The sequence below is a fragment of the Anopheles gambiae genome, chromosome 2, assembly GCF_943734735.2.
Source record: "Anopheles gambiae chromosome 2, idAnoGambNW_F1_1, whole genome shotgun sequence".
NCBI lineage: Eukaryota > Metazoa > Arthropoda > Insecta > Diptera > Culicidae > Anopheles > Anopheles gambiae.
In genome coordinates this window covers 60,701,912-60,718,757 of record NC_064601.1, presented here as the reverse complement: position 1 = coordinate 60,718,757, position 16,846 = coordinate 60,701,912, and the positions used below count along the sequence as shown (strand labels likewise).

General features: G+C 44.7%; 2 long non-coding RNA genes across 2 annotated transcripts; one reads left to right on the top strand and one right to left on the bottom strand.

Moving 5' to 3' along the window:
- The first annotated feature begins 12,893 nt into the window (after window positions 1-12,893).
- Window positions 12,894-13,482, top strand: LOC133391912 (uncharacterized). Its single transcript, XR_009765347.1, has 2 exons — window positions 12,894-13,145; window positions 13,320-13,482. It is a non-coding gene; the product is annotated as an uncharacterized LOC133391912 (long non-coding RNA).
- A 562-nt stretch (window positions 13,483-14,044) lies between these two features.
- Window positions 14,045-14,366, bottom strand: LOC133391657 (uncharacterized). The gene is made up of 2 exons (XR_009765134.1): window positions 14,276-14,366; window positions 14,045-14,208 (listed from the first exon to the last, which is right to left on the bottom strand). It is a non-coding gene; the product is annotated as an uncharacterized LOC133391657 (long non-coding RNA).
- Window positions 14,367-16,846: the final 2,480 nt, after the last annotated feature.

The following is a 16,846-nucleotide window of genomic DNA, read 5'->3' as shown; positions in this document are numbered from 1 at the left end:
CGACATCGTGCGTCAACAAACTGCCCCATATTCTGCACAACAAAATGGCGTGGCTGTAGAACCGGTACCTAGTAGAGATGATGAGATGCATGTTGGCAGAATCGAACATGGACAAGGTGTTCTGGGGTGAAGCGATCACTACTGCCAATTATTTACAAAAACGCTTGCCATCCTCCTTACTGGAATCGACACCTTACGAAATGTGGCACGGAAAGTATCCTTCGTATGAACATCTTGCAGTATTTGGATCAGAAACTTTCGTACACATTCCTTAAACGGCGTAAGTTGGATAAAAAGGCTGCAAAGTTGGTGTTAGTCGGATACGCGGAAAATCAGAAGGCGTTTCGATTCGTAAACCTGGAGACACGAAAACAATCATCATTAGTCGTGACTAGAGTTGTGCCTCAAGTACCAGAACTGTACGATTCAAAATAAACGCCGCCAAAATAATGAACGTTATAGTACGCCAGGTCGTTCATTTTCCCCATACAAATATGAACCGTATGACCAGGACGTTCACGAAAAGAACGACCTATTCGTCGAAATAAAGAACGTCCTAGTACGCTAGGTCGTTCATTCCCGTCATACAAATATGAACGTGAACCGTAATACCAGGACCATGTAATGAACGTCGAAATGAAGAACGTCCTAGTACACCAGGTCGTTCATTTTCCCCATACAAATATGAACGTGAACCGTATGACCAGGACATTCACGAAAAGAACGACCTATCCGTCGAAATAAAGAACGTCCTAGTACACTAGGTCGTTCATTCCCGCAATACAAATATGAATGTGAACCGTAATACCAGTACGTTCATGAAAAGAACGTCCTACCAATCGTAATAAGGATCTTCCTGGTCTGCCTAATAATTTTCAAGATGCAAAACAATTTACAATTTGCAATACAATAAAACAATTTACCATATTTTATTCAACTGAAATGAACGAATGAATCGCGATTCACGTTCAGTTCATCTGAATGAAAGAACTAGTACGTTTACGTTCATAGAAATGAACCGAATTGCCCAAGCCTAATATAGACGTGACGACGGCGTACCTCCATGGAGAACTAGAGGAAACCATTTTCATGAAGCAGCCGATAGGTTTTCATAACGGAGTTAATAACCGAGTTTGCACACTCCCAGATATGTGCGAATTGTTTGCTACACGTTTTGAGGACACTTTTGTTTCTGAAAACATGCACCTGAGGCTCTTCATGCTGCACTTACTAACACACCCGCAGATGCACTTCGTCCCATGCTTCCGGTCATTAATACCTCGTCAGTCACCCGCGCCATAGACCGCCTAAAGATGTCCTACACCGCCGGCCCTGATGGCATCCCGGCAGTGATCCTGAAAAAGTGCACTGCGTCGATTGCTCCGATACTAGTAAAAATCTTCGAGGAATCACTACGTTCATGCACCTTTCCTGGCTCCTGGCAGGTCTCATGGTTAACACCAATCCATAAGAAAGGCTGCAAGAATGAGGCTTCTAACTATCGCGGCATTACATCGCTAGGGGCCATTGCAAAAGTGCTTGAGCTTCTTGTTTATGAACCGTTACTGGCCTCTGCCCGCAATTACATCAGCCCGAATCAGCACGGATTTGTCCCTAACAGATCAACAACCACAAACCTTATCCAATTCGTCAGTAGCTGCCATAAATCCATTGATGCTCGCCTTCAAGTAGATGTCATTTACATCGATTTAAAAGCCGCCTTCGATAGGATATCTCACGTCATATTACTAGCAAAACTCGACAGACTTGGCCTCCCAGATCCTCTAGTTGCTTGGCTGAGATCATACCTAATGGGCCGCACTTATTATTATTATTATTATTTATTTATTAATCTTCAACGGGCCCTATGGCCTAATTAAGATGTAACAGTTCATTTAAAAAAAAAAAAACATTACAAAACATGATTTGCAGCGCAATTCACTGCGGCCATGGCAAAAGCCGGAGACATTCCTTGAAGCACTGAGTTGAGATGTCGAAGTCGAAGCAATCCGAGACAGTGTTGAAGACAGCCGACATGCGGAACATAGGGTCAGACCGACCAGCGCTGGAACGGGGTTGAGCGAGCCGTAGAGTTTCTCTAGACCTAAGTGTTCGGGATGGTGCATAGATATCGACTCGATGCAACAAAGGCGATGAGTCGATAGAGCCATTTAGCAATCCAGCGATGAAAGAACACTGTGCATTGCGTCTTCTAACCGAAAGAGGTTCAAGGCCTAGAAGACGGCACCGCGCAGCATACGGAGGAAGATTATTGCGATCCTGCCAGGGAAGTAGGCGTAGGGCATATCGCGTGAGTTTACGTTGAATCGCCTCAAGTCGAGCAATTGAAGAAGCGGTAGTTGGGCTCCAGACTACGCACGAATATTCCAGAACCGAACGAACGATACAGTTGTAGACAGCTTTGATGCACATGGGGTTGCGGAATTCATTAGTTGTCCGGATAACCACGCCAAGTAATTGATTTCCTCTAGTTACAACGTCATCAATATGCTGTTTAAAGTTCAAACTAGAGTCAAGCAGAACGCCCAGGTCTTTGGCATGATTTTGTCGATTAATTGCAGTGCCGTCTATGAAGTAGGTACCAGTGACTGGGCTCCTGCATCGACTAAAAGACACACAGTAGCATTTCTCGATGCAGATAGTCAGTCCATTACGCTTGCACCACGAACAGAAAATTTCGATGCAGTCTTGCAGGAATGTACAATCACCTGTGTTGTGAATAGGCGCAAAAATTTTTGCATCGTCGGCAAACAGACTGATACTGTCGGGAGGTAGAGCGAGGGTAACATCGTTCATGAACAATATGAAGAGAAGCGGGCCAATATTGCTTCCTTGTGGCACACCCGAGCTGCTGACTATTTCTTTGGACATGTGCTTATCAATTTTCACGATGTATGTGCGATTAATTAGGTAAGACTTAAGCCACTGTACGAGCGAGCTGGGAAGTCCTAGCTTATCGAGTTTAGCGAGAAGAATTGCGTGCGGAAGAGAGTCGAATGCTGCTTTCAGATTTGTATAAAATGCATCGACTTGAGCTCCGGCATCAATTTGACTAGTGCAATAGGTTACAAATTCAACCAGGTTCGTGGTAGTCGACTTTTTTGGCACGAACCCATGTTGATACGGGCTTAGGTAGCTGCGGCATGCATGTAGCAGATTTTTGTATATCACTAGTTCGAACACCTTGGCAATGGCACACAAGGATGTAATACCCCGGTAGTTGATGGCATCTGTCCTGTCGCCCTTTTTGTAAATAGGAACCATCCAAGATTTCCTCCATGTTTTGGGAAAGTAGCCATTGGCTAGCAATGCATTGAACAATTTTGCAAGGATAGGTGCTACTGTCGTTTGACAGCGTTCCGTTAGGATGGTGCCCCATTTATCTAGATCCCTCCGTGCTTCTTCTGGCGTCCCTCAAGGCAGCAATCTGGGACCTTTACTATTTGTCCTTTATATAAATGATGTCTCCACGATCCTTCCTGCGGATAATCACCTGCTCTATGCGGACGACACCAAAATCTTTCGGCAAATCCAGGGACCAGACGGCTATCGTATACTCCAGGCTTCACTAGAAGAATTCGATAACTGGTGCACGCGAAACTCCTTAACCATTTGTGTTGATAAGTGTGTTACCATCACCATCAGCCGTTCGCGCTCTCCAGTGCATTTCGACTACACGCTAAACGGGCAAATTTTGCAGAGAGTCGATTGTGTCAAGGACTTGGGTGTTTTCGTCGACGCGAGACTCACGTTTGAGCAACACCTAGATCACGTTGTGACAAGATGCAGTCAATTGTTAGGTTTAGTCGTTAACATGACTCGCGAGCTCTCTGACCCAATCTGCACCAACATTCTTTATTGTGCTCTTATTCGATCAGTGCTGGATTATGGCAGCGTTGTGTGGTGGCCCTTATCTGCTCGGGGGGTTGCGCGCTTGGAGTTCATCCAGCGTAGGGCTACCCGTTTCGCGCTCCGTTCGCGGGGCAGCAACAACGACTACACAACAAGGTGTTTGTTGCTCGGGTTACCCCAACTCGACGACCGAATACGAAATGCTAGGCTGGCTTTTATCGTTGGGCTTCTCAATGGTAGCATCGATTGTCCGGTTTTGCTCTCGTCGATACAGCTGTACGTGCCTGCAAGAACTCTCCGCCCTCGGGCGATGCTGGCCATCCCAGAGACAAGGACCGCCTTCGCCTCCCGAGACCCGTTTTTGCGTATATGTCTTGCTCTGAATGCGAAATCTGATGCGTATGAGCCCGGCATGACGATGGCCAATGTGTTCAGTCGCATTAATTTACTTCGCGCCTCTCGTCAGAATCTTTAGCGTCCTTGTAATTGTTATTGTTGTTATTATTGTGTTATTGTAAAGCGTGTGACTATTTATGTTATATTCCTATTGTACCCTTACATATGTCGAGAGGGCTTATGAGGTCCGTCGATCATTTAATAAATATACAAATAAAGCAAATAAAGTAAAAGTTAAAGATGACGTATTGAAAATCAGAAAAAGTCTTTACAGTCTAAAGCAAGCTGGACGGGTGTGGTATACGAAAATCACTGAAGTCTTGAATCTACTGGGTTACATACCATCGGTAGCAGACCCATGCTTGTTTGTTAAAACTTCAAGAAAACAGAAGAAATCGTTCATATTACTCTATGTGGATGATATATTCATAATGAGCAACACGGAAGCAGAATATGAAGCTGTTCGTATGCACCTTGAAAATCATTACGTGTGTTGGTGACATACGGTACTATTTGGGAATACGAGTGAGACGATCAGGTGGATAATTTTTCCTGAACCAGCAAAACTACATAAATAAAATAGCTCAACGGTTTGGACAATCGATTTCGAAACGATCTTTGATACCGATGGATCTTGGGTAGCCATGCCTAGAAACGACGAGTTCCAGAGCCTAGTGGGTGCTCTTCTGTACATCGCAGTGAATACCAGACCGGACATCGCCATCAGCGCTTCGATCCTAGGACGCAAGGTGAGTCTTCCAACGGAAGTAGACTGGACCGAAGCAAAACTAACGCTACGTTATCTTCAGTCAACTGCGGAGTGGAATTTGCGAATAGGTTCACCAGCACCACTAGTAGTGTTCGTTGATGCTGATTGGGTTGGTGATAAGACGGACCGAAAGTCGAATACCGGTTTCGTGTTTCATCTCGGAGGACCAATCAGTTGGGCAGCTCGAAGACAACCATGCGTCACACTTTCGTCAACCGAAGCGGAGTACGTGGCACTCTCTGAAGCCAGCTGCGAGTTGATGTGGTTAATGAAACTATTGAAGGACATTGTTATGAGTTTAAAGTAATTCGTTATTGTTAGAATAGTAACCATCGAATTGGAGTAGCCTTTGGTTATGTGTTAATAAATGTTCATTCTGTGTTACACCTCCAAACCTTACAGACGTAATATTCAATAGGTTATGGGCCCAGGCTACGAATCTGTTTTTTGAAGAAATCCTCAAGATACGGTTTTATTAATAAAAAAAAAATTGTCGAAAGCATTTTTGTGAAGCATGACGAATCCGAGACAAGCAGGAGCATCATTTTCTCTGCCTTTGCGGGAAATACTTCGAGGATGGGAAAACTACAGCTCTTGATCTTTCGCCACCAAGATGGTCCTGATTAAGGAGAAGACCTGGTACGCAGTGAAGGAGTTAGCTGAAGGTGAACCGGCAGTGAGCGAAGAAATTTCCCTGCAAGCATTGGCTACAATATGTCTCAGCATTGATTCAAGCATATACTGTTGGACTGATGGACTGTTGCGGGATGCTAAAAATGCGTGGGACAATCTTTGGAACACGTACGAGCATAGTGGATCAACCAGGAAGATTGGTCTACTGCAGGGGTCTCCAAACTACGGCCCGCGGGCCGCATGCGGCCCTCAAGAGCTTATAATGCGGCCCCGATGACTTTGCCAGATTTAGAATAAATATTAGGTTATTTTGACTTTTTCAAAAGAAATTGTATTTTTTTTTTACATTTCTTAGACAAAAATCAAGCTTTAGTAACACGAATCTGTTCAAGTATCGTTAGTATTTTGTTATAAAAATAAGATTTAAACGTTCACTCATCAATTATAGGTAACATCAAATGGCTCTCAACATAGTAATTTTTGAAGCAATGCGGCCCGCGGACTGAAAAGTTTGGAGGCCCCTGGTCTACTGCAACGGCTCACAGGTATTCGTATGGTTGGAGCTGAACGTGATGAAGACATCATTTGTCAGACGACTCAGCAGTATGTGAATGAGTTGTTCACGACGAGTCATCAGATGGCAGAAGTTGGATTTAAGGTCGATGACGCTTGGTTGGCCAGTTTGCTCATGAAAGGCTTGCCAAAGCAATATGATCCTATGATCCTTGACCTGGAGTCATCCGGAATCAAGCTGACTGCGGATATAGTGAAAGCGAAAATCTCGCAAGATGTGAAAGTTTCGAGCGAAAAGCAGGCTGTGGAAGCATTCCTGAGCAACTCGAAATCGACGATGAAGAAGCGTAGCGATAAATCTAAATCTAGTATTCAGTGCTACCGATGCAAGAAAATGGGCCACTATGCATCTCAGTGTTCGAGTCAATCATCTGACAAGAAGAAAGAAGAGAAGCACGGCAGCAGTGGTAATGCTGCATTTTTCGCAGCTTTTAATGCATGTCAGTCGCCTGCAGCAGCGGAGGAAGAATGGATTTTTGATTCTGGCGCGACGTCTCATTTGTACCGAAATAGCAACTTGTTGGTTGATGCAGAGAATGTTTCGTCAAGCATCAACGTAGCCAACAACACTGCTGTTCCAGTGGTTGCAAAAGGTTTGGTGAAAGTATCGGCAGATGTTGGAAGGTCAACGTGTGAAATTTCGATGAACGATGTCCTGTTTATACCGGAATTGGCAGTGAATCTTTTATCCGTTAGCAAGATGTGTCAGAAGTACTACGTTCCGAATGACGTTCCGAAAACAGACGTGTAAGGTGGTCAGTCCAACTAACGAAGTGGTTGCGATCGGTCAAGAATCTGGCGTTTTGTACAGATTGAAAAGAGCAACCGGATCATCGGTGAACATGGTCAGCCGGATGGATGACAGCTTTCAACTTTGGCATCGTAGGCTGTGTCACATGTCTATTGGATGCATGAAACGGCTTGGTAATATGGCAAGCGGTGTTGAATTCAACATGACGGTTGGAATACAGTGAGTACCATGTATACAAGGTAAGAACTATCGTCAACCGTTTCATTCCAAGGGACAACGTGTGAACCGTGTGTTGAAGCTGATTCATTCCGACTTGACCCATGGAGATAGTATCGATAGGAGGAAGTCGATATTTTCTCACTTTTATTGACGACTCGAGCAGAAAGGCGTTTGTTTATTTTATAAAAACCAAAACTGAAGTTTTAGAAGCATTTCAACATTTTAAGAGCTTTGCCGAGAATCAAAAGGGTGAGAAAATTAAGCGTCTCAGATCAGACAATGGGAAGAAATATATGAATCGTGAAATGAAGCAATTCCTTTGTCGGTCCGGTATTCATCACGAGACATCCGCTCCATACACTCCGTAGCAGAATGGATTAGCGGAACGTATGAATAGGACAATTGTAGAAAAGGCGAGGAGTATGCTGTGTGAACCAATCTGCCGAAGCGTTTTTGGGATGAAGCAGTTGCGACGGCATCATATGTGATCAACCGATCACCAACTATCGGACTGCAAATGACACCTGAAGAAGCCTTTACTGGAAAAAGACCGAATTTGGCGCATCTTCGTATATTTAGAGCAAAGGTGATGTGTCATGTTCCGAAAGAGAAGAGACAGAAATGGGATGCCAAATCCGAGTATGGCATTTTCATGGGATACAGCAGCAGTTTCAAGGCGTATCGAGTTTACAACTCGAAGACGAAGAAAATCATCGTCAGTCGGGATGTCATATTCCTGGACGAGTGTGCAGTGTCCAAGATCGTCTGAAGTTGATCTTGGAGAATTGTATGTACAGCCTGTCATACAGCATCAAGAAGATGAACGTTTGGAGTCAAGTGAAGACCGAAATGATATTGAAGACGATGACGGCGATTCAGAGTACGATGATCCTAATGGCGATGAAGCAGCAGCTGTTCAACATCATCAACTGATCGAGCAGCTTGCCGCGCTCCCTCCACAATTAGAGGACCCACGTATGTTGGTAAGGCGCAGTGTGAGGAAGCGCATTACCCCAGGCAAGTACCGGGATTTCGTAATGAATTGCAGTGCCGCGGTTAAAAGTTCTTCACAGTTTTCAGATACGATGCGAGATTTTGGTGAATCCTGTACCGTAGTTTCGGTGATCGCTGATGAACCTAGTACGTATCGAGAAGCTGTTTCCAATGAAGATAGCAACCGTTGGAAGAATGCTATGAAATCAGAATTTGATGCCTTGCAAGAAAATCGAACATGGGACCTGACAAGTTTGCCTGCTGGTCGTAAAGCCTTACGATCGAAGTGGGCGTATACGGTGAAAACCAATGCTGTCGCTCAGGCTTATCAGATGCGAGCACAAGCGAGCGAACGCGCTGTGTATGTGATGGTGGTAGTAGCGCGTACGATAGGCAGATAAGTGAATTAGAATAGAGCATCCTCTATGGTTCTAAGCGCCTAGTATCCGAGCGTACTAGGTAGTGCATGCGGCAGGAATGCGGTACACTATTAAAAAGGATCGCGTTCGATCCTCGAATAAATATTTTTCTCTTCGTCCTCATCAGGACATTTTTCGACTAAGGGCAGGAATTTCCTAATAAAAACCTAGTATGCACTACACAGAATTAGAAACATAATTTAGCGTTAGAGATAGGTGTCCAGGGCGCGGTAGTAGAGGATCGCGTTCGATCCTAATATATTTTTCGCCTCACCTAAGGAAGAATATTTTTCCTAGAAAAGGATGTTATCCATCGCTAGAAAGACACGCTGTAAAATCCTTTCCTAACTGAAAATAAACAAAATGAGCTAAGCAAGAGAAACGAAACGCAATATATTATTTCACTCCCGAAACGATATAATCTTCGAAAGCTTATTGATCCGCTATTGGACCCCTCCAGTGGTAATCCAGTAGGCAAAAAGGCGAAGTCGAATCCGATCTCTGCTCGCTCACTCTCTACTCCTTGAGCTTCTCCTCTTGAGAGTTTCTGCGGTAAAGGTTCCCCTTCCATCTGCATAGCCCCCAGAAAGCCTGGGGAAACTAGCTGGAAGGCAGTCGCTGTGAGGCGCGAACTTTTGCCAAAGGGATCTAGAAGGCGGAGTTCCTGGCGGTGTTAGTGAAGCGGGGCTTAGTTCGAATTGCTGCTCGTCTCCACGGCGGACCCAGACACCAGCTACCTTCGCGGCTGCTCGGTGCGGCGGAGAGGTCGGGCAACAAATGCAGATGGCTCGGTGGAGAGATTCAAAGCCAGGTTAGTTATAAAGGGCTTCTCTCAAGTCAAAGGTGTCGATTACAACGAGACATATGCACCTGTTGTTCGATTGGCTACCGTGCGATATTTAATGTCCTTGGTTGTCAAAATGGACCTGAAGATACTGCAGATGGACGCAGTGACAGCGTTCCTCCAAGGAGATCTGGAGGAAGAGGAAATATACAGAGCAGCCAGAGGGGTTCGTGAGTTAAGAAGCACCACACAAGGTCTGTAAACTGAACAAAGCGCTATATGGACTGAAGCAAGCTAGTAGAGTATGAAATTAGATGCTGAGCTGAAACGCATTGGGTTGAAGCAGTCCATTTACGATACTTGCGTGTACTATAACATTAATGATAGAAGCATTCTTATAGTATCAGTTTACGTAGATGATTTATTGATCTTCTCGAACAGTAATAGCTGGGAGAAGAATTAAAAGAAACAGCTGACGAAGCTGTTAAAATGAAGGACTTGGGTCTCGCTAACAAAGTTCTTGGAATACGAGTGACCAGAGTAGATGGCGTAGTACTGTTGGACTAAGAACAGTACATATATTCACTTTTGAATTGTTATGGTGTAGCAGATTGCAACACTGTGCGTATGCCAGCGGATCCAGGACAGAAACTGTCCAAGCAGATGAGTCCATAGACAGAAGAAGAGCTCAAGCAGATGGAAAATGTACCATACCGGGAACTAATAGGTGGCTTGCAGTACTTGGCTCAAGGAACTAGACCAAATATAAGTTTTGCTGTGAATGCAGTGAGTCATTACTGCAATGATCCTGGAAAACCCCATTGGATTGCAGCGAAATGAATTCTTCGTTATTTAAAAGGAACGAAAACCACGAAGTTTATGTACAACAGTACAAGCGATGGAAATTTGTAAGGTTTTTGTGAAGCAGATTGGGGCAATGAAACAGATAACCGTCATTCTATCACTGGTTATGTGATGAAACAGTCTGGAGGTCCAGTTGCCTGGAATTGCCGTACACAATCAACAGTAGCACTTTCAACGACAGAAGCCGAATACATGGCAGTTTCAGCAGTTACTCAGGAAGCTGTTTGGTGGAAGGGATTTCGACAAGAACTGTTAGGATGTGTAGAGCCAGTGACGATTTATTGTGATAATCGGAGTGCTATCTATCTGGCAGAAAAGCAAATTGGTTACTCATCCAGAAGTAAACATATCGATATACACCTGTTTCCAGCTACGTTCGAATCGCAAACCGCCTGCTTCGAACCGCATGCTACAACGATCGAATGTGTGCATCCACGGTTGAACCGCGTGCCAGTACGGTTGAATCGCGTTCCACTACGGTCGAATCATATGCCACTACGATCGAATCGTGTGCCGCTACCATTGGATTTCTGAAAGCAAGAGCATAGTAAACTGTTTGTTTACGTTTGAAAGCTTTTTCTTTCTTCACCGACGGCATTTTGCTAGTAAAATACTAATAAAAAGGAATTCTCTGATTATAGGTAAACCCCTTGAATATTGGTTAAAACCATGAATTATACCATCAACAACGAACACAGAATATTAGTTGAAAACAAGGATTTTACCATTAACAAGGGACCACGATATTCGTTGATATCAAGGATTTTACGTGAAATCTGTGAATAATTACCTTTTATTAGAATTTTACAAACGAATTGCCATTGGCGAAGAAAGAAGCAGCTTTCAAACGTGAACAAACAGTTTACTATGCTCTACCATTCAGAAATCCAATGGTAGCGGCATACGATTCGATCGTACTGGCACATGATTCGACCGTAGTGGAACGCGATTCAGCTATGGTTGCACGCATTCGATCGTAGTGGCATGCGATTCGAAGCAGGCGGTTTGCGATTCGATGCAAATGGCACGAGATTCGAACGTAGATGGAAACAGGTGTAAGACACCATTTTGTCAGGCAGAGCATTGCAAGAAATTTAATTCAGCTGAAACATGTTTGCTCTAAAAATCAAGAAGCAGACTTGCTAACTAAGGTGCTTCCTGTAAGCAAGTTTGAAACTGGCCGAGAGGCGCTTGGAATTAAGCCAATTCTCGATTAAGGGGGGATGTTAGAATAGTAATTATCGAATTGGAGTAGCCTTTGGTTATGTGTTAATAAATGTTCATTCTGTGTTACACCTCCAAACCTTACAGACGTAATATTCAATAGTTATACAAAATATCGGCATACTATAATAATTCACTGTGGTTATAAGTTTGTATCTAAAATAAATTCATTCTGTTCCTAACCATACAATACGCTGGTTGTTTGCACTACTGCAGTGGCGGATCAAACGGTAGGCGGACTAGGCGGTCGCCTGGGGCCCCGCCGATTTAGGGGCCTCGTAGATCGCCATTTAATAGTATGCCGTATGGACAGAGTAGCGACAAGGGCCCTCGGAAGGATGGACGTTGAGGCCTCGAGGCTGGCGAATCATTTGCACCCCCCCCCCCCACCCCCCCCCCACGGTCAGCAAAAAATTTAGAGTTTGCGAATGATGATCGCAGGGGGCCCCGACGGCATTTCAAGTTTACTGTTCAATCTCCCAACAACAAGCTTAGTGCCGCTACCACCACCCCCCCCCCCCCCCCCCCACCCAACAACATTTACCATTTACAGAGGGCCTCAACTCGTCGTTCTGCCTTGGGCCCCCAATACCCTTGATCCGCCACTGGAGGTATGACCCTACTACCCAACGGGACAAAAGTAGAAAGCTTGGAGCAAAATAATCGTTTGTCTCCCTCTATCCTCTATACCGCGCTTGCTTGCACTCATGCGCGAGCGCTCGAGTATATTCTCTCAGAACTGAGCATTCGCAGTTCAACCCGTGCAGTGAGAATGTATGTGTTAATGTGCAGCGAAATTTGTCTCTGTATCTCATTCCCCCACCCCCAAAAACCACATTCACTCTCCGCGCACTCTTAAAATTTTGGCGCGCACGCTACGTACAACACAATACAAAAGGTCGTTTTAACCGCGCGCATTGATCAAAGTCGCGATGGTTCAATCGGTACGCCAACGCTCCATGTCAGAGATTTGGTGTGAAGAAAAAGTTTTTCTGACCAAATCGACAACACACACGCGACGACACACATCGTCACATCGACCGCCGTCGATGGAAGTGTGATGATCTAAAAATAGATCTGTGGGACGAGTGAGAAGGGGGAGGGGCGTAGAACAAGAACGTAAGTGTGAGTCGTCGCGTGTGCGTGTGTGTACACTCAAGAACTCATTTTTTGCTCTTTCCTGGAACCCACATGTTTCTACATTCTTCTGATTTTAAGCAACAAAAGTAGAAGGGAAGTAGAAGGCTACTTCATTTCTACTTTCCTTGCTACTTTCGAGCGTGTTGACTCGCTTGGGTAGCAATGAGAATGTAAAAGTGTGCGTCTTTCTGGCGAGGGGCATGTAGAAGCAGGGGGAGACGGTTGGAAATACGCGGAAATACGCGGCAGCGAGAGCGTGTTTTGCTTTCTACACAGTTTTCGCACTCACACAATCACACATGTGTGAATGTGTGCGTTCACTTTCAGCCAGCGCGCTCAGTTTGGTTTTCTCGCAGCGGCTTGCTGGTGTCGGTGTCTTGCTCGCACTAGTGCAGCGAGTGTTCCTCGTGCGTTCCCTTTCTTGCTACCACACAAAATCGTTAGTACAGTTCAAGCCTTCGCGGTGTGAGGCCGCGCGCGTTTTAGCCTAAGTCCCGGGCGCTCGATGTAATTTGAAGTGAAGTGTTGAAGTGTTATTTATTTCAATTCACATTATTACGGCCTCGGTCGTATTTTCAAGTGTTGAAGTGTTGTGCGCATTGAAATAAAGCAGCGTTAATCTTTCATAATTCTACATGAATATGTAAATTATGCTGCTTTATTTCAATGCTTTTTTTACAGTATTCAACATACACAACATACAGGCAGTAAGGCGGGTGCTTGAAGTGACGATTTTTTTTTATTATTTATAATAAAAAATATGTGTGGTTTTGTGGCAAGATTGTGGTTAGCGATGTGTGGAACTGTGCCTTAAGTTTCAATAAATTGTTAAAATATCAAACGAGTTTGATGTGTTTAAGTTTTATTTCGATGCACGCGATTTTATTACGCAACAAATCAAAGTGAACGAAAGCGCACAGCGCACAACGCGCAACGAAAGAAACGAGGGGGAGGGGGTGTTCAGCGCAGCCCCGACAGACAAAGAGAACGAAATTTACAGGCGAGGGGCATGTAGAAACAGGGGGAAGGGGTTCGGTCGATTTTGTATTGTCCGCCATAGTCGAGCGGAAGCGATTTTTTTCCGAATTGAGAGTAAGCGCGCGCAGCGCTCTCTCGTTTGCCTTCAAATTACATGGGGCGCTCTCGCGATACAAAACAGCTGATCAGCTGATACCCCCTCCCTCCCGTTTTTTCCCTCTCGCGCTGCGCTGGAGCGCGGATCAGCTGTTCTTGCTCTCTCGCGTTTCTTTCGGTTTGCGCTGCGCTGTTGCCGCACTTGCGCGCTGCGCTGAACACCCCCTCCCCCTCGTTTCTTTCGTTGCGCGTTGTGCGCTGTGCGCTTTCGTTCACTTAGATTTGCTGCGTAATAAAATCGCATGCATCGAAATAAATTTAATTACATCAAACTCGTTTGATATTTTAACACTTTATTGAAACTTAAGGCACAGTTCCACACATCGCTAACCACAATCTTGCCACAAAACCACACATATTTTTTATTATAAATAATAAAAAAAAATCGTCACTTCAAGCACCTGCCTTACTGCCTGTATGTTGTGTATGTTGAATACTGTAAAAAAAAGCATTGAAATAAAGCAGCATAATTTACATATTCATGTTGAATTATGAAAGATTACCGCTGCTTTATTTCAATGCGCACAACACTTTATCAATAGAAAATACGGCCGAGGCCGTATTAATTTGTATTGAAATAAACAACACTTCAACACTTCACTTCAAATTACATCGAGCGCCCGGGACTTAGGCTAAAACGCGCGCGGCCTCACACTGCGAAGGCTTGAACTGTACTGACGATTTTGTGTGGTAGCAAGAAAGGGAACGCACGAGGAACACTCGCTGCACTAGTGCGAGCGAGACACCGACACCAGCAAGCCGCTGCGAGAAAACCAAACTGAGCGCGCTGGCTGAAAGTGAACGCACACATTCACACATGTGTGATTGTGTGAGTGCGAAAACTGTGTAGAAAGCAAAACACGCTCTCGCCGCCGCGTAATTCCGCGTATTTCCAACCGTCTCCCCCTGCTTCTACATGCCCCTCGCCTGAAAGACGCACACTTTTACATTCTCATTGCTAGTAGGGGCGCGCAAGTGCGGCAACAGCGCAGCGCAAACCGAAAGAAACGCGAGAGAGCAAGAACAGCTGATCCGCGCATCCAGCGCAGCGCGAGAGGAAAAAAACGGGAGGGAGGGGGTATCAGCTGATCAGCTGTTTTGTATCGCGAGAGCGCCCCGTGTAATTTGAAGGCATGCGAGAGAGCGCTGCGCGCGCTCACTCTCAATTCGGAAAAAAATCGCTTCCGCTCGACTATGGCGGACAATACAACTTCGACCGAACCCCTTCCCCCTGTTTCTACATGCCCCTCGCCTGTAAATTTCGCTCTCTTTGTCTGTCGGGTATTGTTCCTTCTCCTACGCTTATGATATCCACTATATCTTTTGGTTTATAAATTTGTGTAGGTCTTACTTTGTTGCCTTTGATGATAGAAATGTCGGAACCTGAATCTACAAATAGGTTGCATATTGAATCTGCTAGACCTAATCTTGTCCTAATAAAATTTGATTTTTGCACATTTATTGTGTATGTTGCCCGTAATGGCTTGTGGAGGGCTGGTCCACCTGTGGGTTCTGGGTCTCCATTTGCGTGTAAAGGATTGCCCTTTGCGGTTCGCGTTGCCCTAAAAAATTTGGGCCGGCGGGTTGCCTGTTTCGGGTGTTGTACCCTTCTCCCTGTCTACCGTTTTGTGTTTGTGGTGACCTCCAATTGTTATTATTTTGCTGTGGTTGGGATCTCCAACTGTTATTGTTTTGCTGGGGTGGGGATCTCCAGTTGTTATTGTTTTGACGTTGGTCTATACCACGAGTGTTTGTCTGACGCTGATTCGAGCTGTATCTATTCTCCTGCCCATTCTGTCTATTGTCTGACTTTTTGTCCTGCGTGCTTTGATTCGTCTTATCGATGCTAATAATTGCTCTAATAGCTGCATCAAAGGTGGGAATGGTACCGGACAATACTATCGCCTGATGGATTTCTTTTTTGAGCCCTTTTCCAAAAGCTGCCATTGCTATCTTGTTGGTTTTTGCCGTTGCCAGTGCTGGTGCAACGTCCTCCCCAAGATATGCTTGTTCTAGTTCTTCTGCCAGAGCTTGTATTTCTTCACCAAAATCCTTTGGTGTTGTTTTTTGTTTTAATGCATGAATTGCGGTGGCAATATCTTCTGGCGACTCTGTTTTCTTAACATATGCACCGATTTTTGCCAGAGCGTCTTCTATGTTGGTCACCGTTTTTCCGATGATTTTTCTGCCCTTCCCCTTTAGTTTTGATTGTACCACCCGCATTATTAGTCTGTGGTGCTGTTCATCCACTGCTTCTTTCATTGTTTCTAAAGCAGCTAACATGGCTTCAGCTTCGTCATATCTACCGCTAAATGTAGGTATGAGGCTGGTGGCCGTTTTTAGGATCTCTAAAGCATCCATGTTTGGTTTGTAACTTGAGTCTACGCTCGTATTTGTTTTAATAGCTGTGTGGTCAATGTTCGCTGTCGGAACGATTTGTTTTTGTCTTTTATATATAGATAAAATTGATATTATAACTGTGGTTTTTAACGTTAGTTTTTTGTGTGATTTTAATGTCTCATTCAAGTCGCTAGTGTTGTTGTCGGTGTTAATTGTCTCGTTGTTAACTTTTTCTACTATGTTGGGATTAAATTTTGAATAATGTTGTTGTAGAACTTGATTTCTGAGTCGCTGTATTTGTCGTAGTTGGTCTCTATTTCTTTCCTGAACACGGAATATATTTCGTCTACTTGTAATCTGTATGTGGCCAATGTGCACTGTCTAATGTTCCCTTTGTTTTGCTGTAGGGATCTGTAAATAAGTTCTTGTCTCCTAACAATTTCTTTTAGTTTAGTCGTTTGGTCGAAATTTGGATTGGATTGGATGGCTTGCTGGTGGGCGCTTGGTCTTCCTGGTAGGCTGCTTGCTGGTTGGGCGGCTTGGTCTTCCTGGTAGGCGGCTACGACTTCCTTGTAGGCGGCTACGACTTCCTTGTAGGTGGGCGGCTACGGCGGCTTGCAGGTGGGCAGTGTGCGTCTTCCTGGTTTGCGGCTTGTAGTTGTCGTCTGATGAACACTTGATCGGCACTTTGTCTTTTATATCCGAATTATTACTTCACTAATGTTTTTTTTTTC